The sequence below is a fragment of the Antechinus flavipes genome, chromosome 5 (assembly GCF_016432865.1).
Source record: "Antechinus flavipes isolate AdamAnt ecotype Samford, QLD, Australia chromosome 5, AdamAnt_v2, whole genome shotgun sequence".
Lineage (NCBI taxonomy): Eukaryota > Metazoa > Chordata > Mammalia > Dasyuromorphia > Dasyuridae > Antechinus > Antechinus flavipes.
In genome coordinates, this window is record NC_067402.1 from 119,693,068 (window position 1) to 119,715,475 (window position 22,408).

Genomic DNA, 22,408 nt, shown 5'->3' on the forward strand with positions numbered 1-22,408 from the left:
TAAAAGTGAAACAGGGAGTTCAATTGTTACTTTTTTCTCCCATGGATTAAACATTTGATTCTTTATATCATTATCTCATTGTCTTCATTGTGGTGAGCAAGGGAATTTAAACTGTTTGTGCTAGCACTTGTTGAGTCTCATGAAACTTGAGGGATTACATTTAATAATCACAGTAGGACTAAAAAAGATACAAAGAAAGCAATGAAAGATAACCTTTAAGATAACCATGAGTGTGTGAATTGTAAAGGTTGAACTTCTCTGTACTCCATTCTTAGAGAGTGACAACATTAGAAAAGGTTTGCCATCTGGAAGAAAAATGGAAATAAAACATTTCAAAAGGCTGGCAAAATTGAATAATGGATAAGTTGTTATTCAGTTCTTTTTTCAGTCATGTCTAACTCTTCATGATCCCATCTGGGGTTTTCTTGTCAAAGATACTGGAGTGGTTTCCCCTTTCCTTCTCCAGCTCATTTTGCAGATGAGGAAACTGAGGCAAACCAGATAAAATTACTTGCCGGGGGTTACACAGTAAATATATTAGATTGAATTTGATCATAAGGTCTCTTAACTCTAGTATAGCACATTATTCATTGCTTAGAGGCAAAACTTAAATGAATATATTTGTATAGATATAAACATTCACTGCACTTGATGTGTGTAAATGCAACACGAATGATGACATCTACTCTAATAATTCAGTACTTTAAAAAGAGCCATGATGGCTGAGAGTAGATAAGACTTTGCCTGAGCTCTTCCTGGCTTCCCTCATAATCAACCCATGATCAAGGTTCTGAACAGATTTTGGAGCCACAAATACTCAGAGTGCAATAATATTCCAGCATAATGTGTCTTAGGACTTCAGGAAAGGTCTGTCTCAATTGGGCAGGGAGGAATGCAGATGAGAAGGCATAGGGTGGAGAGAACTGGTTAATTTACTGAAAGGCTCTTAGCCAAAATAAAGCAGTACTGGCTTCTTTGTTGTGGTCCAGAAGGCCAGTGAATTAGCACACTAATCATGATATTTCCAATACAACTATAGACATCAAATAGAGAGCCCGTAAGCCACAGCTTAACAAATGGAAATTGGCCACATTCATCCAATTCAGCGGGAAACACTGCAATACTACCTACCTAGGGCAGGCAGTGAGAAGTCCCTGTTGACCTGTAGAATAAGGTCAAGGCAGCCCCAGAAACAGACCTCAATCTTTAAAAATGAACAAAACAGTAAAAAGAGCTCTGACCAAAGAAAGCTACTATGGAGAAAAGGATGAACAGAACACAAACCCAGAAGAGGATACCAAAAGCAAAATGCCCCCAGGTGAAGTCACAAAGGAGAATATGAAGTAGTGTCAATTTCAAAAGGCTTACTTGGAAGAGTTCAAAAAGAATTTTAAAAGACAGAAGAAAATGGGAGAAATAAATGAAAACTTTGCATGAGAGTTTGGAAAAAGAAAGAGAAACTGAGTGAAGGAAATAATTTCATAAAAATAAATTTGACAAAATGGAAAAAGAATAGAAAAAGAAAAATAACTTAAAAATAGAATTAGTGAAATGAAAAAAAAAATCCAATGAACAAAACAACTGCCTTAAAAGTACAATTGGCCAAATTCAAATAGAGGTAAAAAAGCTAACTGAAGAAAATAATTCACTAAAAATCAAGAATCAGTCAAACAAAACCAAAAGAATTTAAAAAGAGAACAAAATATAAAACACTTCATTGGAAAAACAACTAACCCAGAAAAATAGATCCAGGAGTGAAAATATAAGAATTATTAAATTCTTATCTGATCTAATATATACATAATCTTATCTAATCTAAGAATTATAATCTACCTGAAAATCCTGATCAAGAAAAAGCAAAAATAGATCTAATTAAAAGAAATAAGGAAGGAAAAACACATCTTGCTAAAGAGTACCATAGATAATAAATATCAATACTAAAAATATATGCACCAAGTGGTATAGCATCCAGATTCCTAGAGGAGAAATTGAGTTGCAAGAAGAAATAGACAGCAAAATTATACTAGTAAGAGATCTTAACCTCCCTCTAACAGGACTAGATAAATCTAAACACAAAATAAACAAGAAAAAGGTTACGGAGGTAAATAGAATTTTAGAAAAGTTAAGTAGGATAGATCTTTAAAGAAAATTGAATGAAGATAGAAAAGAATATATCTCTTTCTTGGGGTCTAGACAAAAATTGACCACATGTTAGGGCATAAAAACCACACATTCAAATGTGGAAAGCCAGAAATAGTAAATACATCTTTTTTACATCATGACGCAATAAACATTTTGTGCAATAAAGGGCCAAGGAAAAAAGATAAAAAATTAATTGGAAATTAAATAATTTAATACTAAAGAATGAATGCGTGAAACAACATACTATTGAAACAATTGATAATTTAATCCAAAAGAATAACAACAATGAAACAATATGTGAAAAATTATACAGACAAAACAATTCTTAGAGGAAATGCTATATCTCTACTTGCTTACATGAATGAAATAGAGGAAGAGAAGATCAATGAATTGGGTATGCAACTGAAAAAAATCTAGAAAAACAAAGAAGCCACCAATTAAATAATAAATTGAATTTCTGAAAATCAAAGGAGAGATTAATAAAATTGAAAATAAGAAAACTATTAAGGGGGCAGCTAGGTGGTGCAGTGAAAAGAGCATTAGCCCTGAAGTCAGGAGGATCTGACTTAAAATCTGACCTCAGACACTTAACATTTCCTAGCTGTGACACTGAGCAAGTCACTTACCTCCAATTGCCTTAGCGAAAGAAACAAAGGAAAGAAGGAAGGAAGGAAGGAAGGAAGGAAGGAAGGAAGGAAGGAAGGAAGGAAGGAAGAAAAGAAAAAAAGAAAGAGAGAAAAAACTATTGAACTAATAAACAAAACTAAGAGTTGAATTTAGGGAAAAACAAAAAAATTAAATAAACCTTCAAATTAGAAAAAGGAAAGAAGAAAATCTAATTACCCATATCAAAAATGCAAAGTGTAAATTTACCACCAATGAAGAGGAAATTAAAGCCATAACTATGAGCTATTTTGCCCAACTGTATGCCAATAAATCTGACAATCTAAGTGAAATGGATGAATATTTACAAAAAGTATAAATAGCCCAGTTTAACAGATGAGGAACTAAACTACTTAAATTGTTCCAATTTAGAAAGAGAAATTGAACAAGCAATTAATGAACACTCCAAGAAAAAGTCTCTATGGCCAGATGGATTTAAAGGTGAATTATACCAAAAATTTAAAGAACAATTAATTCTAGTACTATATAAAATATTTGGAAAAATAAGGGAAGGAGTCCTACTAAAGTCCTTTTGTTACACAGATATAGTATTGATTGATACCTAAATCAAGAAGGGCAAAAACAGAGAAAGAAAATTATAGACCAATTTCTTTTTTTAAATTTTTATATAGTTTTTTTTATTTACAAGATATATGCATGGGAAATTTTTTTCAGCATTGACAATTGCCAAACCTTTCATTCCAATTTTCCCCCTCCTTTCCTCCACCCCCTCTCCCAGATGCCAGGTAGACCAGTATATGTTAAATGTCTTAAAATACATGTTAAATCCAATATATGTATACATAGCCATACAGTTATTTTGCTTCACAAGAAGAATTGGACTTTGAAATAATGTACAATTAACCTGTGAAGGAAATCAAAAATGCAAGCAGACAAAAACAGAGGCATTGGAAATGCTATGTAGTGGTTCACACTTATTTCCAGAGTTTTTTCACTGGGTATAGCTGGTTCTGTTCATTATTGAACAAATGGAACTGATTTGGTTCATCTCATTGTTGAAGAGAGCCACGTCCATCACAATTGATCCTCATATAGTATTGTTGTTGAAGTATATAATGATCTCCTGCTCATTTCACTCATCATCAATTCATGTAAGTCTCTCCAGGACTTTCAGAAATCTTCCTACTGGTTATTTCTTACAGAAAATAATATTCCATAACATTCATATGCCACAATTTATTCAGCTATTCTCCAATTGATGGGCATCCATTCAGTTTCCAGTTTTGGGCCACTACAAAGATAGAATAATTTCTTTATGAATATTGTTGCAAAAATCATTTTATATTAGCTTTTTATCTATCAAAATACATGCAAAGGTATTCTTCAACATTCACCACCACAAAACTCTATGTTCCACACTTTTATCCCTTCCTCTCCACCACCCCTCTCCCCCAGACTACAAGCAATTCAACACAGATCAGACATGTACAACTCTTCCAGGCATGTCTCTACATTTAGCATGCTGTACACACACAAAAAAAAAAAAAAAAAAAACATCAGAACAGAAAGGAAAAAATGAGAGAAGAAAAAATAAGTAAGCAAGCAACAACAACAAAAAAAGCAAAAATACTATGTTTAAACTACATTCAGTCTCCATAATCCCCTCTCTAAATGCAGAGGGACCTCTCTACCATAAGTCAAATGGGACTAGCTTCCATTGTTGAAAAGAGCCACATCTTTCACAGTTGATCCTACACAATCCATTGTTATTGTTCACAATGTTCCCCTGGCTCCACTCATCTCATTTAGCAAAATTCACTTAAATTTTTCCAGGTCTTTCTGAAATCATCCTGCTAATGGTTTCTTACAAAACAAAACTATTGTATTACATTCATATACATAACATATTCAGCCATTCTCCAAATGATGGGCATTCACTCAGTTTCCAGTTCCTTGCCATTACAAAAAAAAAAAAAATCTGCCCAAATATTTTTGCATGTGTAGGTCCTTTTGTTTTCTTTTTTTATGATCTCTTTGGGATACAGACCCAGTAGAGAGACTGCTGAATTAAAGGATATGCACAGTTTATAGCCCTTTGGGCATAGTTTCAAATTGATGCAAAAATCTTAAATAAAATATTAGCAAAGATATCACGGCAACTTATCATCAGAATCATATACTATGGTGAAGTAGGATTTATAGGAATGCAAAGATTGTTCAATATCAGGAAAACTATTCATATAATTGACTATATCATTAACCAAACTAATAAAGATAATGTGATTATATCAATAGATTCAGGGGAAAAAAAAGTTTGATAAAATACAACACCCATTTCTATTCATAAGAATAAATGGAGTTACAGTAAGAAGTAGTATCTAAAACATTCAGCAAGCATTATATGTAGAGGGTTAAACTAGAAGTATTCCCAACAAGATTAATGATTAATTAATAGATCTGTGAAACAGAGGTACCCACTATCATCACTGCTATTCAAAATTGTACTAGAAATGTTATCTTTAGCAATAAAAGAAAAAAGAGAAATTGAATAAATTAAAGTAGATAATGAGAAAACAAAATTATCACTCTGAAAATGATTTGAAGGTATACTTAGAGAATCCTAGAGAATCAATTTGAAAAACTAATACAAACAATTAACTTTAGCAAAGTTGCAGAATATAAAATAAATCCACATACATCATCAGCATTTATATATGTTACCAACTAAGTCCAGCAGCAAGATAGAAAGAAAAATCTCATGTAAAATAACTATAGATGATATGAAATATTTGGGAATCTTATTGCCAAGACAAAGCCAGGAATTATATGAACACAATTGCAATTTAATTTTCACACTAATAAAGTTAGATCTAAACAACTGGAAGAATATCAAGTGTTCATGGGTAGGCTGACATAATGTAATAAAAACAATAATTTCAGTGTTATACCAATCAAACTAGCAAGAAATTACTTTACAGAGTTAGAAAGAAATAATAACAAAATTTATCTGGAAGAACAAAATCTCAAGAAGTTCAAGGAAATGAAAAAATGCAAAGGAAAATGGCCTAGCTATACCAGACCTAACACTATATCATAAAATAAAGGTCATCAAAATCATTTAATATTTTTTGTAAGAAATAAGGTAGTGAAATAGATTAAGTTCACAAGACACAATAATCAATAACTATAGTAATCTGGAGTTTGACAAACCTAAAGACCACAATTTCTGGGATAAGAACTCACTACTTGACAAACACTACTGGGAAAAACTAGAAAATAGCATGACAGAAACTAGGCATTGACCAACACCTAATACCCTATAACAAGATAAATCAAAATGAGTTCCTGATTCATACATAAAGGGTGAAACTATAAGCAAATTAGGAGAACAAAGGATAGTCTCCGTAGCAGATCTGTAGAGAAGGGAGGAATTTATGGCCAAAGAAGAACTAGAGAACATTATGAAATGCTAAATGAATAATTTTGATTATATTAAATTAAAAAGGGTTATTAACAAACAAATCCAATGCAACCAAGATTACAAGGAAAGCAGAAAACAATTTTCAGATAAGAAATTAAAGCCATTTCCAGACATATAAAAAATTATTCTAAATCACTATTGATTAGAGAAATGCAAATTAAAACAACTCAGAGGTACCACTTCATACCTCTCAAATTGGCTAAGGTGATAGGAAAAAGATGATGATAAATGTTAGACAGAATGTGGGAAAACTGGGACACTAATACATTGTTGGTAGTGGTATGAAATAATCCAACCATTCTAGAGAATAATTTGAAACTATGCCCAAAGAGCTATCAAACGATGCATTCCCTTTGATCCAACAGTCTTTACTTAGTCTGTATTCCAAAAAGATCATAAAAAAGCAGAAAAACCCACATACGTACAAATGTTTATAGCAGCCCGTTTTTGTCATGGAAAGGAACTAGAAACTGGAGGGATGCCCCATCAGTTGGGGAATGGCTGAATAAATTATGGTATATCAATGTAATGGAATATTATCATTCTATAAGAAAAGATGAGCCAAGTTGATTTTAGAAATCCTAGATTTATACAAACTGATGCTAAGTGAAGTGAATGGAACCAAGAGAATATTGTACACAGCAACAAGATTATGTAATGATCAATTGTGAAGGACTTCTTTGCTCTTTTCAACAATGAGATGATTCAAGGTAATTCCAATAGATTTGTAATGAAAAGAGCCATCTGCATCCAGAGAGAGAATTATAGAGACTAAATGTGCATCAAAGCAAAGTATTTTCACCTTCATTGTTGTTTGTTTATTTGCTTGCATGTGTTTATTCTCTTTTGATCTGATTTTTCTTTTGAAGCATGAAAATGTGGGAATATGTTCAGAAGAATTGCACATGTTTAATTTATATTGGATTGCTTGCTGCCTAGGGTAGGAGAAGGAGAAGAATTTGGATCACAAGATTTTTCAGGGGTGAATACTGAAAACAATCTTTACATGTATTTTGAAAAATAACAACTATTATTTTTTTATTATAGCTTTTTATTGGCAAAACATATGCATGGATAATTTTTTTAATATTGACACTTGCAAAAACTTCTGTTCCAGCTATTCCCCTCCTTCACTCCACCCCCTCTCCTAGATGGCAGGTAGTCCCATACATGTTAAATATGTTAAAGTATATAACAACTATTATTTAAAAAAAATAAATAAAGAGGGACATAATTTCATTTGTGTATGTACTTCTTTTAGAATAGAGATCACAGCTTCTTTTGATCTTGGCTCTGACTAACTCTTCCCCCCCAAAAAAATTAATTATTATCTGGCTGTCAAATTTTTTCTGCCTCTCTGAGCTTAGCTAGACTGACTCTCAGTTGAAAAAAGAAAAAAAAAAATCTGTCACTGGGCAAATAATCAAAATCTTCCTGGACATGATAGGAACTGTGATAGCTTAAGCTCACTTGGCTTTACATTTGAGAACCTATAAAGATCTTTCTTCAATATAGTAGAGGTCTAACAGAAATATATTTATCCATAAAGAAAGATTCAATGATAGATAAATACATATACATATGTTTCTGTATGTATATATAAATAGATATATGTGCATGTATTATAGATATTTATGTTATATATCATATACCAACTATATATGCCATCATCACAATTTAAGACTGATTGTGACTAATGTCTTTAGTAAGGAAAAATGAATCAACAAATCTTTGTATATTCCTATTGTTTAGTCATCTATTCTCTCTTTGTAAATATTTTAAAGCTTTTTTTTAAAACTATACATAGATGATTTTCAACATTGACCCTATATTATATTAATATGTGTAAACATAGTTATACAATTCTTTTGTAGCACAAGAAAATGAGATCAAAAAGGAAAGAAAATGAATAAGAAAACAAAATGCAAGTGAACAACATCAAAAAGAATGAGAATATTATGTTATTATCCACATTCAGTTCACACAGTCCTCTCTCTGGGTGTAAACGGCTCTATCACAAGATCATTGGAACTGGCATCAATCATCTCATTGTTAGAAAGAGTCAAGTAGATCAGAATTAATCATCAAATAATATTGATATTGCTGTGTACAATGATCTCCTGCTTCTACTCATTTGTCTTAGCATCAGTTTATTCAAGTTTCTCCAAAGCCTTTCTAAAATCATCTTCTTGATAGTTTCTTATAGAACAATAATATTCCATAACATTCATATACCATTTCAGCCATTCTCCAACTGATGGGCATCCACTCAGGGCTGCCACAAACATTTTCGCACATGTGAGTCACTTTCCCTCCTTTGAGATCTCTTTGGAATATAAGCCTAGTAGTAATACTGCTGGATCAAGGGGTATGCATAGTTAGATAACTTTTTGAGCATAGTTCCAAACTGCTCTCTAGAATAGTTGCATTCATTCACAGTTACACCAGTAATGTATCAGTGCCCCACTTTTCCCACATCCCCTCCAACTTTTGTCATTATCTTTTCCTATCACTTTAGCCAATCTGAGAGATGTGTAATGGTATCTCAGAGTTGTATTAATTTGCATTTCTCTGATCAATACTGATTTAGAGCATCTTTTCATATGATTAGAAATGGTTTTAATTTCTTCATCTGAAAATCTTCAGTTCATATCTTTTGACCATTTATCAATTGGAGAATGGCTTGAATTTGAGTCAATTCTCTATATATTTCATAAATGAGGCTTTTATCAGAACACTTAAATTAAAAATGTTTTCCCAGTGTATTGCTTCCCTTCTAATCTTGCCTGTATTAGTTTTGTTTGTACAAACATCTTCTAACTTAATATAATCAAAGTTATCTATTTTGTGTTCAATTATGAGTTCCATTTCTTCTTTGGACACAAATTCCTTCCTTTTCTACAAATCTGAGAGGTAAATTATCTATCCTATGTTCTTCAATTTGCTTATGATATCACTCTTTATGTCTAAATCATGAATCCATTTCGACCTTATCTTGATATGTGGTGTTAAGTATGGCTCAATGCCTAGTTTCTTCCATACTAGTTTCTAATTTTCCCAGCATTTTTTGTCAAATAGTTAATTTTGATCCCCAAAGCTAGGGTCTTTGGGTTTGTCAAACACTAGATTGCTGTAGTTACTGATTATTTTGTCCTATGATTCTAACTAACTGGATCGTTAGTCATCTATTCTCAAAGATTTTTGCTTTAATAACAGTTGGTGTATTAATTAATCTCTTACCACATCAAAGTGCCTGAACCTGGGGGTCTATAAATTTTAAATAAATAATAAATTTTAATAATAAATAAATAAATGAAATAATAAAATAATAAATTTGATAAATTTGAAACAGCACAAAAATAGAACAAATATATTTTGAACAAATCTGTCCTGGAGTGATATAATTGTTGTATAGGGCACTCAGAATCAATTTTCAGATATCTTAAATGGGATAAGAGGTCACAGAAAAGAAAGCAGAACAGTCTTTTTCATTACTAAAAATGTTGATTAAGAAAATAGCAGCTCCTAAAGGTCTATATTTCTATTTTTTTCTTTTCTCTATTAACTTTATAAGAAGTCTACTCAAGTATCAAGGGTGCCTTTGTTTTTTTTTTTTTTTTTGTTTTGGTTTGGTTTTTGGTTTTTGGTTTTTTTTGTTTTTGTTTTTGTTTTTTTTTTTTAATTAAAGGCATCCTTGCAAATACAACAAGAGTACAGGCTGACTTTTGGAGACAATTTTCTATAACAGACCAAATATTCTTGGTGAGATATTTAAGTGAACGTGTTAAAAATATAAATCATTTCTTTATTTATTCTTTGTTGATTACATTTTAAAAATTTGACTCAATGAAACAAAACTTAAGATATCTCTTCAGACAAAGTATCTCTAGTGCATATGTTAACATCTCACAAAATTCCTTTAAAAATGTAACCACAAAGATATTCAATAACTCACTGGAGAGGAAAAAGAATGCATGAAAGAATTAGATATATCCTTACTAAAAGTGTTCACCAGTGCCATGGATGAGATCCTAAACAAAGTTTAGTAATAAAAGGGGGTCTCTTTATCTAGAAATACCAGGAATTCCATGCTGTTTTAACATCCTTTATTCTAGGTCAAAGTTTTGTTGAAAATTAGCAATATCTTTTCCACCAATTTTCTGTTTGTTCTTCATGGTAATCAATGGATGATGGGAATCTGTCACCCCACTCTGATCCTGTTTGTTTGCCTCTGGAAATGTAGTTAGGAGATAATGTTGGGTGGTCATTGGATCCAGAAGGTCATTAGTAATCTGAAATTCACCATGTTCTTCATTCTTAGGTTGACTTAAATTCTCCTTCTTGAACTTACTCTTCCTAGCAGTATTATTGTTATAAGGCTTCTTATTCATGCACTTTTCTGTAGCACCTTGGACTGGAAATCAGAAATCACTAATCCAATCCCTTGGTTATGACTTGATTCATTTTTTTCCTCACTTAATTTGACCAAGAGGGTATCTAAAACATCAAATGTGTTTGGGGCATGCCCTTTTCCTCAGATAAATTCCTATTATAGATGACATTTTACTAAATGCCTTAAATACTGTAACACTGTAGGGTCTTTTCTCTTTTTGTAGGGTCTTTTCAATGAGATAACATTAATCATTCAATAAAAATTGGCCTCACAATCCACACTAGAAAATTAAGCAATGAAAGTTTAGGAATACCCAGATTAAGGCATGTGACTGAATGGATAATCTATGGAAGTTGTCCTTCAGTATGTATATTATATACTACATAAATACTCTAGATACCACATAAACACAATGAATTGGACCCCAAAATTTCGCAATGTATTTAATAATTCTGAGTTGCTTCCTAAACCAAAACTTGTCTTTTTTTTTTTCAAACAAATGTGGCAAAATTATAAGGCAGTGAAACATAGAACATCATAAAATCAAAAAGATCAAAATCAGACTCAAAAGTAGGTATAAAGGGGGAGATCATATCTTCAGTGTTGACTGATGTCAGAATTTGCATAAAACACATATATGACTATAAAATAGAAGTAAACTGGTCATCTAGCAAGAATGCAGAGGAAAGGTACAGAGACACATACAGAAGCTAGCATTGAAGTTGGAAAACTTGGATTGAATCTTAGCGTGATTTGCCCAAGGTCACACAGCTAGTGAGTAGTTGAGAACATATTTGAACTCTGTTCCTCCAGAATCCAGGGTTGGTACTCTACCTGCTGCCCTTATTTATCTAGGACTTCTCTTTTGCAGAGGAAAGCTAGGATAAGTAGTCTAAAGTACTTTAGCATTTTGCAGCTTCTTAAGAGAGAATGAAATTATGAAGTTGGATTTGAGTTCTTCAGAGCAAGCCAATTATATTCATGGAATTTAATTTTAAAAAAGGTTTATTTGCCACTATCTACACTTAGATCAAAATATCTTTGGATTTGACCATCCAAATAATTGTCCTTCAACTAGCATAACAAGTTTCATTATCCTATCAGTGACATAGTAAACTTAGATATCTAATTTGAACGCTCTTATTATTAAAAGTTCAGAACTTCTCTAATGAGAAGTTTTTTTATAACTTGTCAAGTGTTCCTTTTTAATAAGAGAGACTGGGACTGAAAGTGCAATTTTATTAACATAGAGAATTCCCAGATGGAGAAAATCCCTCCATCAATGTAGTTTACCACTTTCAATGAAACTTAAGAGTCTTGGGCACATTGCCAAAAGCCTTGAGAAGTAAAGAGATGTGTTCAGTATCTGCATGTATTAATAGCAGAACTTGAACTTAGGTTTTCCTGCCTGTAAGGCCATTATTATCTACTTTGCCATATAGCCTCTCAGCACATAATAGAATAATACCATTGAAATGATAAAAGCAAAATAGGAACATTGTGCCTGAAACTTAGGGACTTTTATTTTTGTTTTAAAAATCCATTTCTTTTTTTTAATAGCTTTTTATTTACAAGTTATATGTATGGGTAATTTTACAGCATTGACAATTGCCAAACCTTTTGTTTCAATTTTTCCCCTCCTTCTCCCCATCCCCTCCCCTAGATGGCAAGATGACCAGTACATGTTAAATTTATTGAAGTATAAATTAAATATAAAATAAGTTTACATGTCCAAACCATTATTTTGCTATGCAAAAAGAATCGGACTCTGAAATATTGTACAATTAGCCTGTGAAGGAAATCAAAAATGCAGGCAGGCAAAAATAGGGATTAGGAATTCAATGTAATGGTTCTTAGTCATCTCCCAGAGTTCTTTTGTTGGGTGTAGCTGGTTCAGTTCATTACTGCTCTTTTGGAACTGAGGTGCTTCATCTCATTGCTGAAGATGGCCAGGTCCATCAGAATTGATCATCATATAGTATTGTTGTTGAAGTATATAATGATCTCCTGGCCCTGTCATTTCACTTAGCATCAGTTCGTGTAAGTCTCTCCAGGCCTTTCTGAAATCATCCTGTTGGTCATTTCTTACTGAACAATAATATTCCATAATATTCATATACCACAAAAAAAATCCATTTCTACCTTTTGTTTTTCCATCATCTCCATTTCTAAATATATACCTCTTCACTAAACTACTCTGAAAGACATCTCTTGCAACAAACAATTTTTTTTTAAAATGAGGGGAAAGCAATTCAGCATGAAATGAGTCAGTTTATGTATAGCTCCAGGCCATTAGACAAGACTTCCAGCTCCCAGATCTTGAAAGAAGAGTGTTCATTTTCTCATTTCTTTTTTTCCCCTGAAGCAATTGGGGTTAAGTGACTTGCCTAGGGTCACAAAGCTATGAAGTGTTAAGTGTCTGAGGGCAGATTTGAACTCAAGTCCTCCTGATTTCAGGGCTGGCACTCTATTCACTGCTCCACTTAGGTGCCCTTCTCATTTCTTCTTTATTATTTGTAATAGTAAAAAATAAACATGTTTTATGAGTAAATTGTACTTTATTATTAAAATGGAATGTTATATGATTATAGTAGAATATTATTGTGATGTAGAATGAAATATAAAAAATTCAAAGAAAATTGAGATTTGTATTTTACTGATGCAGCCTAAATTAAGCAAAAAGCAATCAATATGATAACTACAATAATAACTACAAAAAATGACCTTGAATGTCTTGAGAATTCTGAGCACTGCAATTACACACTCAGACTTCAGATAATTAATAGTGAAGCATGTCTTCTACCTCTAGTGAGAGAAATCATAAAATATAGGTACAGAGTGAGACTATATTGACAAAATTAAAAATTAACTAAATTGCCACTTCTTAGCTTGGTTATATTTTGATACTGAGTAGTGGGGGCAGAGCCAAGATGGCAGAGAAAAGGCAGAAACACCCAATTTCTCCCCCAAACTGCCCAAATTCCTTTAAATAATCATTCTAAATAAATTTAGAGCATCAGAACATTAAGAAAGACTGAGTACATCATTTTCCCAACCGAAGTCAACTTAGAAGCTCAGCAGAAAAATTCTGTGACAGCAGAGTAGAAGTCCAGCATTCAGTCCTGGTACAGGGTGTACCAGCACAGCCTCAGACCCACATCTGAACCAGTAGTGACTGATGGCTTCTGAACCTCCCAGCCCAGAGACACCAACCAGGAGCTGGAAGGTCAATAGAAAAGGGCTGTGGAACCAGAGTGGGACTCCAGTGCCCAAGCCTAGCACAAGCTCATCCCAGATCCAGCTGGGCCAGTGTCAGTAAGCCAGATGAATCAGCAGCAGTGCTGGAGGCTTTTGGACCCCTCAATCTGAGGCAACAAGGAGGATTCTGAAGATCAGTGGAGAGGATATTGGCAATGGGGTGGGGGTCTAGGGTGAAGTCCCAGTGTAGCTCCAATCAGCAAAGTCCCAGCCCTAGCTAGCACACTAGATCTTACAGCTACAGTGAGGCAGAAATATGCCTAGCACCTAACACTGCCTAACAGGATAGAAAAGAGTGCTTGTGATCATCGTCCAAGAAGGATTTCTGAAAACAGCTGCCCCCAAACCCCTGAAGTTTAAAACAGTGCACCCTCCACCCTGGAAAAAGAGCCCTACTTTAACAAAGAGTTTAAAAGTCCAGGAATAGCCTAAGAAAATGACAAGACAACAAAAAATGTTTCTGACCATTGATAGTTATTATGGTGACAAGAGAGATCAAAACACACACTCAGATGATAACAATGTCAAAGTTCCTACATCCAAAGTCTCCAGGAAAAAGAACAATTGGGTTCAGGCCATGGAAGAACTCAAATAATCAAATAAGAGAAATAGAAGAAAAATTGAGGAAAGAATCGAGACAGGTACAAAAGGAAATACAAAAAGCTAATGAGAAGAATGCCTTAAAAATCAAAATTGGCAACTGGGAAAGGAGGTAAAAAAGCTCACTGAGGAAAATAATTGCTTAAAAAATAGAATTGAGCAATGAAAGCTAATGACTTTGTGAGAAATCAAGATACAATAAATCAAAACCAAAAAAATGAAAAAAATAGAAAAAACGTGAAATATCTCAGTGGGGAAACAACTAACCTGGAAAATAGATGCAGGAGCGATCATTTTAAAAGTATTGGTCTACCTGAAAGTCATGATAAAAAAGATATCAACTTTCAAAAAATTATCAAGGAAAACTGTTGTAATATACTAAAACCAGAGGATTTGACAGCATTGCCAAAAACATCATGCTAAAAAACATGAAAGCAAGCACACAGCCTTGTTTCATTCCATTGATAACTGGAAAAGCTTTAGAGCATTGTTCATTTTCCAGAACCCAGGCAAGCATGCCATTATGAAATTGACTTACTATGCAGATGAACTTTTCTGGGCAACCAAATTTTGACATAATTTTCCATAGGCCTTTATGACTGACAGTATCAAAGGTCTTAGTCGAATCTACAGATGTGGTATACTGACCTTTGTTCTTCTCCTGGAATATCTCCTGAACTTATTGGGCAGTAAACACCATATCAATTTTTCCTCAGTTCCTTCTGAAGCCACAATGACTCTCAGATAGATGACCTTTTTCCAGGTGTAAGGAGAACTCTGGCAAGAATCTTGCCAGCAGTAACTAACAAAGAGATCCCCCTGTGATTGTCACAGGGCAATCTATTCCCTTTACCTTTATAAAAATAGATAATAGAGGCATCCTTGAACTCCTGGGGCATAACTTCCTTTTGCCATATACTCTGAAAAATTTGAGTCAGTCTTTGTATGAGCAAAGATCCATCTTGTAGATCTCAGCTGGAATAAAATCAATGTTTTACCACATGAAAGTAGCTTACTACCATTCAAAACCTCTTCTTCAGTTGGAACTTCAGTTAAGGAGTGATTGATTTCAACTGGAGATAAATAGTAAATAATTTCAGCATTGATTGAGTATGGTTTGTTGAGAACACTATAGAAGTATTTAGCTCATTTCTCTAGGATCATGTCCTTATCACTGATCAATATGGCACCATCAGCACTGAGTAGTTGGGATGCACCATGGATTTTTGGTCTATAAATAGACTTCAGATTGCAATAAAAACGTTTTGGATTGTTGCTATTATAAAACTGAATTTTATCTGCCTTTTTATTGAGTCAAGAATCCTACTGTTCTCTAAGTTTTGATTGTACTTTACTTTTAATGGAATTGAATGCTACCTTCTTAGAAAAAGATGAACTATCCTGCTGGTATACCCTGTAGAGTTTTCATTTTTCATTTGGCAGCTTCTGAATTTCTCCATCATTTTCATCAAACTAGTCAAGTGCAGTGCAGTACACTAAAACTCTAAAAGCTGCCCACTTACCCTCCAAATTGGCAACACACTGTTCACTCTCAAAGAAGCACTCTGTTTTCATTAATTTTTTTAGTAGTATTTTTGTCTTGGGGCCGCCACCTTTGTTGAATATGAATATTCAATTTGGAAAGGAAAAGTCTATGATCAGTCCAGCACTTTGCACCACACATTGCCTTGGACACTCTCACAGCCTGTATATCTCTTCTTAGAATCATATAGTCTATTAAATGCCAATGTTTGATGCTAAGGTGCATTCATGAGGTTTTATTGCATTTAGGTAAATGGAATACAGTTTGGTATGAGAAGGTCATGAGATGCACATGTCTTCAATGGTCAATGACCATAACTATTGGTGTTTCCAGCTCCGTTCCAACCAAGGACTTTTTGCCATATCTATTAGTCTGGACCTACCCTAATATTAAAGTCATCCAGAATTATAAGCTTGTCCTCTTTGGCACATTAATGATAAGGGAATCTAGGTCTTCATAAATTTTTTTGACCTCATCAAGGTTTGTCATGGTGGGAGCAAAGGCACTGATAATGGTGGTATGGCATTTTCCTGCAAGGGGCAATGAGTCTGTCATTCACTCCTTTTGGAAGACATATGAGTTTATTTACTAGATTAGTTTTGATCATAAAACCTCCACCAGCTCCATAATGGTCCCTTGAACTGAGACCACTCCCAAAACATAGATATCCAGCTCCTCCTTCACTAAGGTGGCCTTCATTTGCTAGCCTTATTTCACTGAGGGATGCTATTTGAATGAGATCTCTCATAGCTATAACTGTTCTTTCAAGGCTACTAGATTTTGTGTTCTCTATAGGTGTATGCACATGCCATGTACCAATGGTGAGAGGAATCAACTTTTCTGAAGCTTTTGTACATTTTTAAGTGTCTTGACCACAGAATGTGATCCCACCTGCTGTAGTGATCACAGGTCAGGGTTGGGTAAGCAAACAATTCTTAGGACACCTTTTCTAGCCCCTTCCTCACACACGGAGGTGAGCAGTGTGTTCCTTAAAAGGCTGTACAGACACCCAGAGGGCTGCTGAATTCCACTGCTGCTTTCAGTGAGAAGATGACCCTACAACCTAAGCCACCTGTGGGTAAGATTGTGATTACCGCTCCCGATGTATCCATACCTGCTGCTTTATCACTCACCTATCACAAAAGGGCTTTGAAATAGGTAGACATGGTCAAATGGTATGGTGATGTCTTTTGGTTCATAAATAAATCAAATTTAAGTGAGGCAGAGTTGTATGAAATTTTCAGGCTCACTCTTTCTCCTAAAGCTACCACTGTTCAATGGCAGGACAGAATAAAGATGATTGGTAATGACTCAAGATGCAGTGGATACCCAATGTCTAACCATACTCTGAGTGCTCCAAAACACCTGCTTCATCTGCCTTCACAGCCACTGAAACAAATTATTCTCATTCACCCATTCCAAAAGGGGAAGTCTTTACATGCCTGGGGTAAGCACCCATAGGGCTTGAGACCCTTTGGTTACCCTTAACCTTTTTTTAGCCTATATACCAAATTGTTTTACTGGGGAGTGATTACTGTGCATGCTACAGCTTCTTGGAGGCATACGTGAGAGTTAGCTGGATCAGGTGAACAGTCCTGCAAAGGTCTCAGCAGTCTTCACACCAGAGGCACTGGTACACTCTACACCCCGGTTTTTGGTACTATGTTATATAAGTACAAAGAGATATTCCTTAGCACAGAGTTGGGAGTTCAATCACATTGTTATTGTGACAGAGTTTTAATATCTATATGGATGTATAAGTATCTCATTTCATAACTACCCTTCTAATTATAGAATTACTATGAATGAGGGCAGGAGTGTATTGTAAATGTTTAATAACTGGCTCTCCAAAAGCACATGGAATACTTGTAATTTTAATCTCCATTATTTATATTTTCTTCATCATTTTATTAAGTTTAGACTAGAGATAGGCAAACTTTTTTCCCCAAAAGATCAAAGAGTGAATGTGTTAGGCTTTGTGAGTCAAAAGGCAAAGTCAGAAATATTATGGAGATATTTATATAATGAGAGAAGAAAAAATTCCACAATTTTTACTGATGAAATTCAAAATATAACAATAATAATTGAATGCATTTTTGTAATACATGTTTACTAATGAGAAGAATGGAATTCTTTGTGATAGGGATAGTTTTTTGCTTAATTAGGGTTCAAAGTTAGTGTTCCCTATCACTTAAATCAATTGCAAATGTTCATCTGGTAATATTGATTTGCAATGAGATTTTGCATAATATATTTTTAAAATATCTTTTTAGAAAGATAAGCCCTGCCAAAACTGCTATCAATTCATAAGTATTTTAATTTAAATCAATATATTCATTGTTTGGAAAACATTTATAGAATTTTATTACATTCTTCACTTAATTGTCTTCTAGCATGTAAATCTAGCAGTATAATCACTTTCATTGAAGGCTAGGTAGAACTTCTTCACAAGTGGATTTTAAAATATAAAAATTCCTTTTGTATTTGCAAAAAGTTCTCAAAAATGCTAACGCTATATTTGAGCTCAACAAATATCTTCTACAAATTTTTGTAGAAAGGGAGATTTCATTTCTCATATTTTAGTTCTTTTAACTATTGACAGTCTAAGAAGTGTATAAAGCATCTGGACATTATTTGTGATACAAACAACATTAGCTGCCATCAATTAGACATAAATTTCACATGTAAATGCTTTTTTACCTTGTAGTTTTAAGTTGAATTCATTAAGAAATACCAATTCTGTAGCAAAAACTAATTTTCAGTGCCATTTAGTATCCAATGATAATTGTTGAGGGCAATTCTCATTGGCAAAAATATTCTAGTCTTGGCTCTGAGCTCAAAAAAATCACAATAAAAGTTTTTCCGCCTCCATTTTTGTTGTTTTGACATGATGGATATACACTGCTAATAATAAAAAAAAAAAAAGCTTGGCATATGATGAGGATACATGTGACATTCAAAAACACTCTTGAATTATAACTATCATTGTGATTTGCAGAGTACTGAGTAATGGTGCAAAGTGATCAGAGTCCTGGACTCTGTGAACACTACTCAACTCTGCCATATATATCATGAAACAGCCATAGACAATAATAAATGATTGAGTATGGTAGTATCCCAATAAACTTCATTTAAAAATGTAAAAACCATTATTAGCTCAAAGATCATACAAAAACAGTTGGCCAGATTTGAACCAATGTCATAATTTGTTGACCTCCAGTCTTGACAATTAATAAAACAATAAATCAAGTTGGTTTATGTCAGCACATCCTTGAATGAAACCATATTTTATAAATCTGACCTACAGACATAAGTTGATGTTGCAAAGAAATTCCTAAAATCTCAGATTTGAAAGGGACTTAAAAAATCACTAAGGCTAAACTATATCTGAGCAAGATTTATTCTTAGAATAGGCTTGAGAGGTAGTCAAACAGGCTCTGCCCAAAGACATACAATAATTAAAAAAAAAATACCTCATTATAAAGTTTTGTTTCACTTTTTATTTTGTGATGCTGTAATCTGACTTTTTATAACCCCTGTTCATTGCTCATAATTCTACCCTCCGAGACCCACCAAAATAATTCTTATCTACCTTCTATACAACAGTTCTCTATATGATAAGCTATCATATTCTTTTAAGTTTCCTATTTTTAGGTTAAATTCCTACCCTCTTCAGCTCAACTTTATCTGCCTTAGTTTTAAGTGGTTTTGACATCAGTTATCTTGTTAATGAGCATATTCTAAATGTCTTCCCTAAAATATAACAATTTATTATAGTTACAGTCTGTATAAAGTCCCACATTGTTATTCAATAGCTTCAATCATGTCTGATTCTTCAGACACTGGAATAGTTTGCCATTTCCTTTTCCAGGTCACTTTACAGCTGAGGAAATTAAGACAAACAGAGTTAAGTGTTTGCCCAGGGTCACACAGCTGGTAAGTGTCTGAGGCCAGATTTGAACTCAGGAAGATGAAACTTCCTGACTGAAGGCCTAGTGCTCTGTGCATTATTGTACCATCTAGCTGCCCTGGGTAATACTAATGAAAGTAACAGCTAATGGTGCAGAGGATAGAGCACATTTGTACAGCATGTCATTAAGAAACAATTTGAAGGTGACATTTTATCTCCAATACATGTCAATTAAGTACAGAAAATTCCCCATATAATTATCTTAAATATATAATAGCATAACAAAGTTCTGCTTTCTTAACATTAAAAAATTTAATCTCATCCCACTTTCCATATTATTAATACTTTAAATTTGCTTAAGCTTTACAGCTTTTCCAAAATGTTTAATTTGTTCTCTCTTGAAGTTTGCAGAGTAATTATAATATCATTTATCAAATTTAAGACTAAAATTTAGTTGTAATTGGTTAGGAATCATTAAGATTAATTTTTACACTTCTATGCTATGCTAAGTTACATGTATTTACTGCTACTTGTTTTTCATCTTTAAAATATGGTCACTTTTGTGCTTCACAAAAATAATATTAATTAACGAAAAAGCCTCCTCAGAAGTATAGGTTAAATCATTTGTACATTAAAGTGGTGATAAAAATAGAATATTTACTATATACACACATACATGTATTCTATTATGTAACCCAACGATAAAGATGAGGAAAATTAAAACTAAATGTTAGTTTCTATTCTAAATGCATTCATTTATGTGGACATACATATGAAATATACATAGCATTCTATCTGGTAAAGGAGTGAATTTTGGAAAATAACTTTAATAACTATATGTAGTATTTTGCTTCTCCTTCTTTGTTTCCCTGACATTCTGATCCTTATTTTTGACCATAATTTTATTATAGCCTAGAGCATTATATGATTTTTAACTGCATCAAACCTTAGAGATTATCTAAACAATCCTTCATTAGGTGGTTGAGGAAAATTCGGCCCAAGGTCACACTAATGTAGGATTTCAGTGTAAGTGTTTTGACTCTGTATCTGTGCAACCAAAGTGCTCCCATGAGACTTCCACTGATATCAAACCAATTCTAAGCAGGATATAAGCTTAGAAAACCACTAAACACTAGGGATGCTAAGATTAATGGAATTAGAAGTTTTAGTCCTGCTGGCAGAGCTCATTATTTTTATTTTCAGTTTTTAAAAAGCAGCTTTAATTTAGGTAAGTCATGTAAAGTATTGTACATAGAATTTTCAAAAAATAATAATTTCTGATGTTGAGGACTTGTAGTTTTCGACAAAAGAACAGCAATGAATTATACTCTAAGGGGATACCAAACCCCCTGCTACATTTTTTTTTTACATTTGCCAGTAGAAAATATATTCCCAACCATAAAAGAAAATGAAGCTGCTGGTGGGATTCAGAAATCTGAATGAGTGATCAAGTGAGTACAATACAACAGGATAAATTTATCAATAGAAATTTTGAAAGGTCTTCTGAACTTTCTGAATTTCTACTACAATAGGGGTTTCAAAACACAAGGAAATCAAGAGCTTCCCTGTCACTGTGCCTTAAGGATTTTCTTACAAATACAGTGGTTCTGCTTCTTTGGAATTATGATTAACTGGGCAATAGATGAATTGATTTTCAACTTTCTGAATGAAATGGCCATTGGATAAGAGACACTGAATTTGTGAGTGGTAGCATTGTACTAGATATATAAAAGTCCACTTTGTAGGGTCTATGATATATTTGCATAAATATGACAAAAGAAAAAGGATTTGAATACACTAAAAATCTATTATGGATCCCAGTAAGTCTCCTAAAAATGATGTAGAACAGAAGAACTACTATAAGAATAATTGTATCCAAAGTTGCACATTTTTCTTGAAGTCTATCATAAGCCATTTAATTATAGAGATAGCTCTGACTTCTCCTACTCTGTATTATGTATCATTCATTTACCACACTTTTCTCAGATATTAAATTGATCTGGTCAAACTGTCACTTTTCAAAGCTTACTTCTTCCTACCATAAAGTTCCCTACAACAAGATTTTGTGAAAGACAGATCAATAATCTGCATTGTTCTTTATTATTAATTCATAAAATCAGTTTATTTCCAACGATAGCTATAAATGACCTTGAAAAAATTTTTCTACTAGGAATGTTTAGTTTTTTTCTGATTAATTCTGATGAACCATATATATATTTATTAAAATGAAACTTTTGCGATATTAAGCAACATCCCACCCACAAAGCAGTTTAGCCGCCTAATTGTTGTCCTTTATAGTATCAGATTTTTAAATGACAAATAACAATTTAGGGACATGTGAGATGCGGAAATAAATTCAAGTAGAATGATAGAATAAGAAATCTGGCTACTGCAGGTTATAATCTTCATTTGTAGGCTTGCAGGCTCCTCCTTGTTGCTTTAGTGAGGATGGATGCA